Genomic DNA, 13,177 nt, shown 5'->3' on the forward strand with positions numbered 1-13,177 from the left:
TGCCATTCCCTTAACTTAATTACAATTATACAGTAAGCATGTAAAAGACATTGGTCCCTTTACAAAAATGTATTAGGTATCTGACTCTGAAAGTTAGTCTACCCCGAGAGGGGGCTCAGGATCAGCTCAGACACCACAGAGCCACAGTGTCTCTACTGTAAATGTGAACCCAGCCCTCACATAGAGCCACCTTGTATGCTAACATTAAATGTTGCCAAGTTGTTGATTTTATACTTGTTCTTTTAAATACTTACCAACATGTCCTTGGTTAAAATTAAATATTTTAAAAAAAAATCCACAAAGCCTGCTGCATCAGTATCTCTGTTTATTGAATTAATGTATCATTTGTATGTAGCAGGACTTAGTATGTTGACAAGATTTTAATGAATATAAGTATCATATGCAAACAAAGACACTTCATATTCAAACAAATATGCTATATATTAGTACTATAGGACTAGCCACTGATTTATTTGCAAAAACTGTGACTAACTTTAGCAATTAAACAGACACTGTGTATGTTTTACTAGTGCACTGATGCATTACCATAATGGATGCATTTAACCACATAGCAACCAGTAACTTATAGAAAATGTGCTACTGCATGCTCTCTCTGCATACTAATCAAAAGGAAAACAATTGTGTCATATATATTTTGTTAGTGGCCAAATAAGGGCAAGGGATATTTGAATTATTTTGTAACACAGATAATCATATTATCATTACGTCCCATGTATGACGTCACAGGGCATTCTGGACCAAAGCCTGCTTAAATGGACAGCAGTGTGGAGTAGCAGGGCTCTGGACTCTTGACCGGAGGGTCATGGGTTCAATCCCAGGTGGGGGACACTGCTGCTGTACCCTTGAGCAAGGTACTTTACCTAGATTGCTCTAGTAAAAACCCAACTGTATAAATGGGTAATTGTATGTAAAAATAATGTGATATCTTGTAACAATTGTAAGTCGCCCTGGATAAGGGCGTCTGCTAAGAAATAAATAATAATAAAGGGACCAGGTACATTTAAACGAAAGCTGCAACTGATACAAATCTTTACAGCCAGAAGGCCCTACATTGACTTTGGTCTAACTTGTACGTGTAAACATAGTAGTGGCAATTAACTTTGCTGGGAGAGACAAGGAAGATGTTACAGGCCAAAAAAATGCAATGGATTGGCATGTGTGCATCATTTTTTCTTCTTCTTATCTTTCCTAAACTTTTCCATAATGGTGTAATATGGTCTACTTTTATATATTTTTAAAACTGTGTTATTGCTTTATCTTTTATTAAAATTAAAATAAAAAATCTAACAGATTTAAGACTGGTACCCAGCATTTTTAAAACTTGTTGACACAGTTTAAGTGCTATTTGTTACATGCTATTGATTTTGTGTTAATGGAGAGACATAGGTAACCTTTACATAAAAAACAGCTAAAATGACTCGTTGCCATGTATGGCTTCTGTGCTCATTTGCATGTAGTTTTGCCTCATTTGGTTCTTTTGGTCCCTCTTTTGGAAGTGCATTAGGAAGTGTCACAGCTGTTAAGGTCAGAACCTGATACATAGTAGGGGAATGGTTGCCATGGTATCCATTTAAATCAGGGTAAGTCTCCTCTTTTCATAGAAGACCTAAAGGCTCACAGTTTGGTGCATGAGCTGGAAGCAGTATCACTTACACACATTTATTTATTAACCTGAAATCTCAGTAACTGGGGATGACAACTTTTTGTAAAGACAAAACATGCTTGAGTGGGAGCTAAGGTTTCAGCTGAACAACATAAACAGATCTTTCTTCTGTCAAAATTTGAATTGTAAAAAAATAAACAACAAACAAAACAAAACAAAAAAAAATATATAGCCTGTTTTTTTTTTTTTTTTTTAACCAGGCAAAATGTGTTCCTTCAGTCATTATTGAACTGCATGGTAACCAAAACAACCGGTTGTTGTTACTGGAGGCATGACATTCCAAAGCTGCTGTTTCTCTAAATTCCCTGGTCTATACAGGTGTGCTGGTACACAAAGCCTCTGTGAGTTCAGATTTGGATACGGGTTAGTACATTTTTCTCCGCAGTCCTACTTAATCACATGCTCCAGCAGTACCCATCAAGCCTGGCTTTTATTGCTCCAGCATGGTTTAATGGGCCTTTCATGGGCTTGAGACAATGGGCTTTGTTCAGGCCTAATTCGGCCTGCATTCACACTCAGGATGGGGGCCATGGGGGATGGGGAGCAGGAATACACTTATCCCCTTTCAATTTCCTAATGTGGGGCTGTTTGGGAAAAAAAGAAAGAAATAAAAGTAAAACTACATAGTTAGTCAAAATGGTCAAATGGCTGTTGTGCTGTAATGTGCAATATTGTATCTTGCTTGATCTACCTTCCTTCAAACTTTTATAAAACCGAATACATTCAAATTTGGTATATCAACTTAATCTTCTTATGTGTTTACTATATGAAATTGTTTATCTGACAAAATCTATGTTGGACTAACTGTATAGAATACTGTATAATAAACATCCTTTGACTAGGAATATTTAGCTACCAGCTTTGTTCAGTTGAGGTTTCTTTTGTAGTTAGCTTTCCTATAAAATGTCTTTGAACTTCAAGGTAACTGTCATTTTTAGGAATTGAGGAGTACTGGTATGAAAGCCAGTGGGACTTAAAACACACTGGATACAGCGCTGTATTCATCCTGTTGAAACGCATTGAAATGATTGGTATTTGTTTTTGTGTGTTTTTTTTAATATTACCATATTACCGCTTTTTAAATCAGAAGTAAAAAAAATAACATATTTATTTTACTGTTGTTGTTTTATGTCTATTATGTCCTTGTAAACAAAATGTTGCATCTCAAGTTTTGAACCTGGTGAAATATATTTTTTAAATGAACATTTTTAAAAAATATTAAAAACATTTAACCAGCTTCATATTAACAATGGATAGCAGATGGATTTTTGTATTGGGTATATTTGGGTGACAGGGTATTTCACAACATATTGTTGGATGAATGAACCTCCACTGGGTTAGCACTCAGATAAACACAGTGTAGTCAGTAGTTTTGCTCAATGAAGAGCCTCCCTCCCTGGAGCAAAAACAACCAATGGTGCCAAATTGTACATGTGAGTAAGGATGGGACTGTTTCTTTTTGTGTTGTTTCACAGCATTACATATATAGGATGTTTCAGATATGTATTCCAGCAGTCTTTTGGAGCCGTTGCTGTGTTTTGTTTATTTGATAGAACTGGGACAGTTTTCAAACTGGACGCTGTGTTTAAGGTTACAGATATTAAACACCAGGGCACATTACATAATGTCTAGTACTGTAGTAAAATAAATAACTGTACTTTCAAAATATTTTTGAGGAGCTTAACATTTCTGATAATTATGTATCCAGTATACATCCTGTGCCAAACAAAAAAAACAGCGAAAGGCCAAATGTTGTCCCAATGAACTTCATCTCTTTGTGTGTCACGCATGGAAAAATACTACAGTTCTGCCAAAGACCTTCATGACCACATTCTTCGTTCCTTGTACATCTCAGTCATCAGCTGATTACATTAATAACAAGGGGATGGACATCTTAATCATCAGCTAACAAATGTAACTTGACATTTAAATCATCTCCATCTTTATTTTAAGATAAAGCTAACCCAGAGCTGAAAACAACACTTGACAAGGCATCAAACAATTACCAAATTCACTTTTTAAAATATTTCTCCCACTATACAGTGCTCCCACTTTATAATGCAGTAGTGAGGAGGTAAGAGAATGTCCAATTTGTGCTCCGCCTTATAAGGAGAATACAAGTGCATGACATTATGGGGAAAATGGGAGACATTTAAAATGAACGTTATTGTTCAATGTTTCTTATTTACAATGTATTATAAAAAATACAGTATAAGGAGCTGTGTAATATACAAGCTAGTAAGACCAATAGCCACTCTGGTCTCTAATGGGGTACATATCAGCTCATATTGTACACTACCCTATACTATATTCTATATATAACTTTGAAAAGCCATGGATTTGTGGATTAAGTATTTACTTGCACTAGAGGAAGAAATAAAACAATCTTTCATATTATAGTTTCCCTTTTAGTTAAACCCTTACAAATAGCTCTTTGTGGACCTGGTGTCACAGAAGAGAGCCTCAGAAATAGGAATTACATGTCAATGGCCAGGAAACATACCATCTGATTGTGTCCCATGGTATGTGCAAATACAAGTTTTGCCCTTCTGCAACTGTGGCAACTGTGAGTTAGTAAATAAAAAATCCCTGTGCAAGAATCACAGTTTCAGAGGGGATAGAAATTACAGCTGCACATACTCGGTGGCCATTTTTCAAACTATCTCGCTTTAGAAAATCAGTTTTCATAATATAAGGTTTTGCTGGAATAGTTAGTAAGCCTGGTCAATAATGATCTAATCAGAAGCCACAATAGAAAATGAAATAGAACACACACATTAGAATATGATAAAGTAAAGGTTGGTGAAAATGTATACAATATAAAGTTTTATATCTCTTTAAGGCATGTAGTGGAAATCATAAGACATCATTTCCAGGCTGCACACACCTGACCTCCACCCTACATTTATATCACTTCACTTTGCACATGTGTGATCAATATATCCTGAATACCTTGCCCCTCAGATTAAGGTATTGGTGCTGGTATAGTAACTGTTTAAAGGTTTTAAGGTTTTATATAGCAACTTTCAACGCTGCAAAGCGCTTTACAAGGATACAAACATTAATAAATATTACAAAAAGTAACAATAAGCAGTAAAAATGAACAACAAAATAAAAACAAAACAGCACAACAGTAAAACAAGCAAGACATGGTAAGAAAACATTTTAATATATATAAAATAGATTATAAAAAATGTGTTTTTAATCTAGGTTTAAAGGCAGCAATAGTGGGAGTTTTCCTTACAGGGCTAGGCAGGTCATTCCATACTTTAAGGGCTTTATTGCTGAATGCTCTACCGCCTGTGTTTTGAGAATAGTAAGTAACCCGGCACCTGTAATTGGAGTGAGCGTCTCGGAACATATGGGGTTAAAAGATCATTTAAGTAAGATGGGGCAAGGCCATTTAAAGCCTTATTGGTTAAAAGCAGCACCTTAAAATCTATTCTAAACCGGACAGGAAGTCAGTGCAAATATGCTAGCATAGGGGTAATGTGTTCTTGCCTCTTAGTCCCTATTAAAACTCAGCAGCAGCATTTTGTACAAGTTGCAGACGAGAAATAACATGACTACGAGTGCCAGAGAATAGGGCATTACAGTTATCAATCCTTGAAGATACAAAAGCATGCATCAGTTTCTCAGCATCTGGTTGGGAAAAAATACTTTTCAATTTGGCAATATTTCTTAGATGAAAAAAAGAGATGTCTAGTGTGTGGTTCAAAAGAAAAATATGGGTTGAAGATCACACCTACGTTTTTCATTTCCACTCTAAATTCAGGAACAAAGCCGTCAAGGATGAAATCAGACAAATGTATATTATTTTATTGTTTCTGAGATCCCAGAATCATCATCTCTGTTCTAAGTAGGGTACATCTCTGGTGCCCACTTGAAGACCCCAGAGATGTACCCTACTTAGCTCAATCCAGACGGTTCTCATGCTGATGCGCTGGGGAGACCTCACTGTGATTGATCCCCAGAGCCAGCATCGCAGCCATTGTGTGTGCTGATGCGCTGGGGAGGCAAAATAAACTGATCCCTGGAGCCAGCATTACACTTCAGCCATCAACACCAGGCAGAAGGATATCTACATCATCAGATGGAAGGAAATGCAAATGGATGGAGATGCAGATGGATCATGTTAGTTTACTGTAAAGTTATGTCTTAGTTGGTGCTTATCGTGGCGAGAGCCTAGTTCAAATCAGCATGAAGTGTTAACATCTACTCTCATGTAATGGAAATCATTAACTGAGTTTAACATTAAAGGTTTTTTAAACATCCAATTTTGGATGTCAGCAAGACAGGTATTCAAAATATTTTTAGCAGTGACCCCACATGTAACCTTCGACAAAAAAGAAGTCTCTTCCTCAATTTTAACAAATTGAAGCCTGTTTGAGAGATAGGATCGAAACCAAGACAGGACACTACCTGACAATCCCACCATATTTTTAAGGCAATCAGTTAAAACAGAATGATCAATATTGTTGCAGCACTTAAATCTAGTAAAGAACCGAAGGTGAGGCCATGTCAGAGGATAACAGCACATCATTTACAACTCGAATAAGTGCTATCTCGCTGCTTTGAGAACGCCTGAACCCAGACTGAGATTTCTCACATATGTTATGAACTCCCAGAAATCTGTTGAGTTTCTCAGCCACTACTCTTTCTAAGACTTTAGACAGAAATGGGAGGTTGGAAATAGGCCTGTAGTTCTTAAGAACATTGGGATCTAAGGTGGGTTCCTTGAGCAGAGGTTTTACTACAGCAGTCTTGAATGAGTTAAGAACAGTACTGATAAAAGAGAACTGTCAACAATATTCAAAACTGCAGTGTTTATTTTAGGGAATAGTTCCTTAAAAAAGTGAAGTGGAAATTGGGTCTAACACACATTATTATTTATTTCTTAGCAGACACCCTTATCCAGGGTGACTTACAATTGTTACAAGATATCACATTATTTTGACATACAATTACATTATTTTTACATACAATTACCATTTTCATTTTACTGCCACTGCTTGCAGAGAACAACCCCGCAGTTAACAAGTTGTTTACATCTCCCCAGGAAATCCTGGACATCGTAAAATAACTCAAAATAAATAAAGGCTACGACCTCTTTCTATTGATGCTCCACCAATATACCAAAGTACAGGAACATTCATCAGTAACATATTATTTTGGTTTTCATTTCTGGACTGGCTGTACAAATCCCAGCGGGAGACAGAACTCCTTTCTATAGACAACCATCTCCAACACACCTGAGCGGCTTCTTGCTCTCCCAACACATCGAGCAAAGCATTGCCAGGCTCATTGGGACATATCCCACAACATAGCCCTGGTAACCAGGAAATTATTATTAATGGTGTAATTAATGGTGTTTTCTACCCTTCAGCATCTTTTTTTTTTTACTGCTCCCTAAGCATTGTGCTCTTTATTTATTTTCAGTCTGCATGTTGTCCCGCACCTAAGTGTCCCTTATGCTTTGCTGGCCTATAATCTCAATAATGCCTCAGGTGTACTGATACTGACTTTCCCCTTGCTTTGCAACTTCAGTCGGAAGGCATTACACTTGAAGAGTACAATGTGTATGTAATGCTATTTGACAGCAGCTACAGCTCCTCTGCAGAGGTATTTATTTACATGAATTGAGAATGACGTGTGAAAAACATTACTGTAATGCAAATGGTTACAACATTCTACTGTAAAGACTACCCTCAAATGTAAAGCACTCCAAGTGAGAGGTCATGTTAATGCAACTAAGTATGTTAACCGTAATGGTGGGATTTCTATAAAATATGTCTGTGATGTATGTTGTTTTCCTGTGGAAAAAAAAGCATCTTTGAAGGGGCAGAAAGACATCTCGGAAGAGCCTTGCGAGTTTCCCTGTGTGATCCCTGCTGTGTGTAAGCGTGAAGCTTTCTCGCCGGACCCCTTTACTTTAACACGTTGCAGCTGCCGCGGAGACTCCGCAGATGAATAGAAGAGGGTCAGGCTCTTTCACTGGGGAGCAACGCATACCAAATCAGAACAAGGGGGAATCAAGTTCCTGCACAACTTTTCGAAAGTTTTACTCTTCGTGTTTATCTCTCAGTAATATTTATTCTGTGAAGTAGTATGTGTCTAAAATGTCCTTAAAATATGAGTAAACTTTCGAAAGGGTGCGCTGTGGAACTTTAGGATTTGGGAACAGGCAGCATTGTTTGGTGTCCTCCCCATTTCTTAAGAAGTGGGAGGGTCCAAGCAGGAGTAGCAAAAGAAGGAATTGTTTTAGAATTCAGTCATCCAAAAAGACAATTCCATATGGAGGACTTGGAGGTTTGAACAGAATGTTACTAGCATCATCGCTCTAACAAGAGTTTTAAAAACAAATGTACAAGCTTTATGCAGAATAACAAGGAAGCAATCTGGATTTACCCTTGCTACAGAGGAAACAACTTTGTAAAGATTTATCCGTCAGAGAAAGTTTCGGTGAGTTACATTTTTAAAAGATTTCGTTTTTCTTACAAAAACTAGTCTGCCTTTGCGCAGCGACCCCCTTTCTGTTTTGATTCATGGTGGGAAATAGCAGCCTGTTTTACAAACTTTAGCCCGAGTTGAATATCTTTTAGATTTGTTTATTGTACCTTTTTGGAGAACAAAAACATGAGCAACTTTAGTGTTCTGAAACTTGAATGCGTTTTGTTACATTTTGCCGTATATTTTGTCAATCCGTATATACGTAATTACTCTTACGCATGGTATGTGCTTGGCTACAAAAAACCTTACTTCTACAAGTCATGTCATATATACACAGTATTTATGCATTTCAACTTCATTGCTTTAATAATATCAACATGAAAACGCTCCACTGATGTAGCCTTTGAGTTAAACAATGTGCAGTGCCTGATGTATGATTTTAGTTCGTTTTATTTTGATTTGCACGTTTTATTTGTGGTTTGTGTTTTAAAGTAAAGTGTAACCAGTACTGCATTACTGCAAATGATTTGTGAAGTTAAACGAATAAAAGAAAAAACATTTCTTATGATAAAAAGCTGTAGAAAATTTCTAAGATTGTGTTTTTATGAAGGCCTACAGGCCCATAGTAAGTTGGTATGTTGTGATGCAACCTGTGAAGAACCTGTCAGAAAAGACAAAAAGCCCGGTGCAGTTTTAAGAGATTCTTATTTCTTAGGGAAAGATAGATCAGCAGAACATTAAAAGCAAATATATTGGCCTTTTTAAATTATAAGTGGTGTGTTCGAACTTATACATTTGTTTCTGAATTATTTCAGCTCGCAGCCGTTAATTATATTTTCAGAAGATACTTTGTATTTACATAGGGGGGCTGTAAGTCGCCTTGGATAAAGGCGTCTGCTAAATAAACAAATAATAAAAATAATAATAATAATAAAGTAACTGTAGCAATATATAACCAAAATAATTACAAGACTAATGATAAAGTAAAGTTTGAAGTAAGTTTAACGATTTAACGGTGTTAAAATTGACATTCTGTCTGTCTGCATTTGTTTTTATTGCACCCCAATAAAAAGCACGTTTAGGAAATGGCTTGGGGAATTTGTATTGCTAGTTTCTCAACAATGCCCAGTAGGGAATCCGAAATATAGACTCCCCCATCTGTGTTTTCTACTGTCGGAGTTATACTCTATAATTTGAGACTATCCCTGCTTTCTGAATTCTATTTACGTCTCTAGCATAAATATTATACTCGAAAAGCAAAACGTTAAAATTACCAACTTTAAAGGGCCAACACATCGTTTTATTTTTACTTCTACATTTTCAGAAGAGCTGTAAAATGTAGGTCCGGAATTTAGCTATGTTTTGAAAAGCGTATTCCAAGAAAGCATGGCCACTGAGGGCAATATTCAGCCAGCCATGATAATCAGCTGTACAGAAATGATGCTCATGAAAGAATTTTAAATTATTCAGTTAATGTGATATGTAGTGATGTCTTGAACAGATACGTTCACAATATTAATAAATTAAATATGCTTCTCAAACTACTTATACTTCTTGTATGTGTTCTTATTTTTTGGGAGTGTAACCTTTTGGTTATTTGGCCTATGAGGAATTCAGTTTATGCAGTCTACTTGATTATGGAACTTTATGGTGGCAGTCAAAGCTTTGGTTTTGTTTTGTTGTATGGATTAGTGGAGGCTGCCCCTGTACTGGTGTCTTCTGATGTGTTGCAGGAATGTGCCTGAAATACATGTACCTTATCTGGCATCTCTGAGATATCCTTCCAGCAGGCACTGGGCTAAAACAGACACACAGATCCCTGAAGTGTGTACTCTTTCTTAACAAAATGATAGTTGTCTTGCATTCTCCTAATGTTATAATGCACTGCACTCTTTGTTGTAAGGTCAGTGTTTCCATTTCATCTTGTTATGAATGTACAATTAGCAGGAGGCCCTTCAAACCATCTTCTGATTTGATTATGGGTAAAGTGGCACACCTTGATTAATTTCTGTACTTGCAGCTGCAGTAGTGATGTGTTCTGTTTGTTTTCCAATGAGTGCTGCCTTGTTTGACCCATGGTTATAAATAAATAAATACATAAAAAACAGGGTTGGTTGAATGTTTTTACAAATAGTGTACAAGAATGTACCTCTGGACCTTTGATATGAGTGTATTACAGCAATAACCAATAAGACATTGGAAATTATGTATATATAATATATATATAAATAGTGTTTGAGGGTCTCTGTATGACTTTGTTGGAAGCCTGTTTATTATGGTATTTAATAGCACATTTAACTTGTTACACAGTTTTGATCCCTCATGGAGATATTTAGCGATTTTGAATCAAATTGATTGTTTGGTCAACGTTTTTTATAGGGGCTCTTGTAAATACAAATCCAAATTAGACCATAGAAAAAAAACTTTCTTTCTTTAAAAAAAAAAAAAAAAAAAAAAGACTTCCACTCGGATGACTTCTTAACCATACAGGGAATTGCCACAAATTCCTTCCAGAGCATCTCTATTTTTTTTTTTTTTCCTGTGACATGCTGTATAAGTTGGTTCCTGGCTCCTATACTACTAATGTGGCAATGGACAACCCATCTGAGAGGGTCTGAGCAGTGCAGATGGTCGAAGCGGGGTGCTGCCCCTTTAAGGGCAGCGGCGTTGGTGGGGGAGTTTCTTCTCCCTGGCGGGTATTGTTGAGCTGGGGTGCCGGGTTCCTGGTGGGGCTTTCAGCCTCTGATGGGGTTTTGTCAGACGGAAGAAAAGCAGAGCAGCCTCCAGCCAGGAGGGGCTTAGCAGATTTCCTTTCTCTGCTGTCTGGAATTGTTTGGAAAGCGAGCCATGAAGAGATGTTGTCTGGCTGCATTTTCTTTAATAGAAGAAAAGGGGGGGGGGGGGGGGAGGGAAATCAATATTGGCAATAAGCCTAAATGTAACATTATTTTAAAAGAGTTAATAAAAGTAAAGTTTAGTAAAAACTTTATCCAAAAATTACTTTGTTCAAACATTTTTCTTTAATTTGAACAAAACAAGTTATAATATAAAATAAAGCCTGTATGCTTTTACAGAGGCAACAAGTGGTACATAATGGTGGTCTGCTTGTGGTTTGAGTGAGGTTAAGTGTTTTGAGATGTTAAGACCCTCTGGGCACTGAGCAGAGTCCAGCCATCCAAGAGAGCACCATTAATCAAGGCAGAGGACTAAGAACAGGCAGAACAGCATGAAAAGACCTGTCCCTACCCTCCTAGCTGTTCTGCTCGTAATGGCAATGCTGGTTTCTGAACTAGTAAGTTGCACTGCATCTAATAAAGTATTGGTACAGTGACTAACAAGTACCTTATTAGTGCTAAACACATGAGGGTTTAAAAACATTGCTGGTATAAAAAGTAGGCAAATGCGTGTTCTAATTTGTATAAGGATGTTCATTTGAGAATTTACACAGGGATTCGGGCAACATCAAAATTCAATGGGGGTGTTCAAGATTCTAAGGAAGTCGCAAACTTGTATCTTTGGGTGTCATGGAATTCTATACATACACTCTTTTCCTCCGCCAACCTCTCCAGTCCTCTCCATAAATATTGCATGGCATGGGTTTTCATGGCATATCCTTCCGCATATTGATAGCCTACAAGTCATTTTTATTTTCCTTTCAAAGTGCTGCAATGAAGACCTTTCCTAGCCAATTAAATCGCACTTGCATGCTGGACAGTACGATGGCTGTGTGACAGCAGAACCATTGGGACTACAAGTCACTGTGTTTTCCTCTTTCTAAAACTACAATAAAGTTAACCACAGTTTTGTTTTGTTAATTCTCTCTTAATGTGTATATAGTGTCACAATGCTGTGTGTGTAATATATATCTATCACACACTGATGCTGCCAAGCTCATGATAATAAAATCCCGAGACAGGTAAACAGAAGATGTGTGCACGGTCAAACAATCCTCTTGAAGTAATTATTTGTCTAAAGCTTAAGTCACACTGAAAGAGCTTGAGGAAAGCAAACGGTTGTGGCCAAGAAAAACGTCAGGCTGCTTCTGGAAGTGATATGGGGATCAGAGATTCTAAATAGGCCTTTATAACAATGCAGGGCTCCTGTCTGTTCTGCACATGGTTTGGTTTGTGTTTTAGGTGTGATTTCACACTGGTGGTTGTGATGGATTGAGTCATTAAAATATACCATCATTTAGTTCCATGTCGCTCATAATTCCAGGCTACAAAAAGGAGAAAGATGAAGAAATAACATTTACTGTAACATGACTGAATCATATCAATTAGTGTGTGATTTATGTTTAATGTTTCAGTAACATAATCTATCCTGCTTATTCTCTTAGCTCCTTCTTCCCAGGACACACATGAAACAAGATGCTGCATCTTGGTGTATTTCAAATTCTTATGGAATATTTGTGCAAAACAGATTCTATACGATCAGGTTCCGCTGGCTGGGGATTCCGCTGTCCAGAAGTTGCTGATCAAAATCTACGTGACTGAGTAAACATGTACTTTCTGTTCCTGTTATATATTTGTGTATTTAACCATTTTAATAGGTATTGTCTTCTGACACCTCAGCAGAGTTGTTCTCTTTCTTTCATTTCTCTAATTGTTTGCAGGGAATGTATGATTAGAAGAGCATTTGTTTTTAGCAGTAAAGGGGTTGTCTGCTCTTTTTAATAGGCTTCTAAAAGGTGGTCTTCTTCTTCTTCTTCTTCTTCTTATTTGTTTATTTTAGCAGACGCCTTTATCCAAGGCGACTTAAAGAGACTAGGATGTGTGAACTATACATCAGCTGCAGAGTCACTTACAATTACGTCTCGCCCGAAAGACTGAGCACAAGGAGGTTAAGTGACTTGCTCAGGGTCACACAATGAGTCAGTGGCTGAGGTGGGATTTTAACCGGGGACCTCCTGGTTACAAGCCCTTTTCTTTAACCACTGGACCACACAGCCTCCTTATGTTGAAGATAATACAAGCCAATTAAAAAATAAAAAAATGGGGCAGGTTTTAACACCACTCTCTTAACTTGCCCCTAGTGTTGGAG

At 37.2% G+C, this 13,177-nt stretch overlaps 1 protein-coding gene across 1 annotated transcript in view; it reads left to right on the forward strand.

The window, feature by feature from the left end:
* Positions 1-7,582: 7,582 nt before the first annotated feature.
* Positions 7,583-13,177, forward strand: part of LOC117405703 (brother of CDO) — a 39,045-nt gene continuing 33,450 nt past the window's right edge. The window contains exon 1 of the mRNA XM_059028405.1: positions 7,583-8,146. The gene's annotated coding sequence lies outside the window, so the exon portion shown is untranslated. The remainder of the gene's footprint in view (positions 8,147-13,177) is intronic.

Source organism: Acipenser ruthenus, chromosome 8 (assembly GCF_902713425.1).
Source record: "Acipenser ruthenus chromosome 8, fAciRut3.2 maternal haplotype, whole genome shotgun sequence".
In the NCBI taxonomy this organism is placed as follows: domain Eukaryota; kingdom Metazoa; phylum Chordata; class Actinopteri; order Acipenseriformes; family Acipenseridae; genus Acipenser; species Acipenser ruthenus.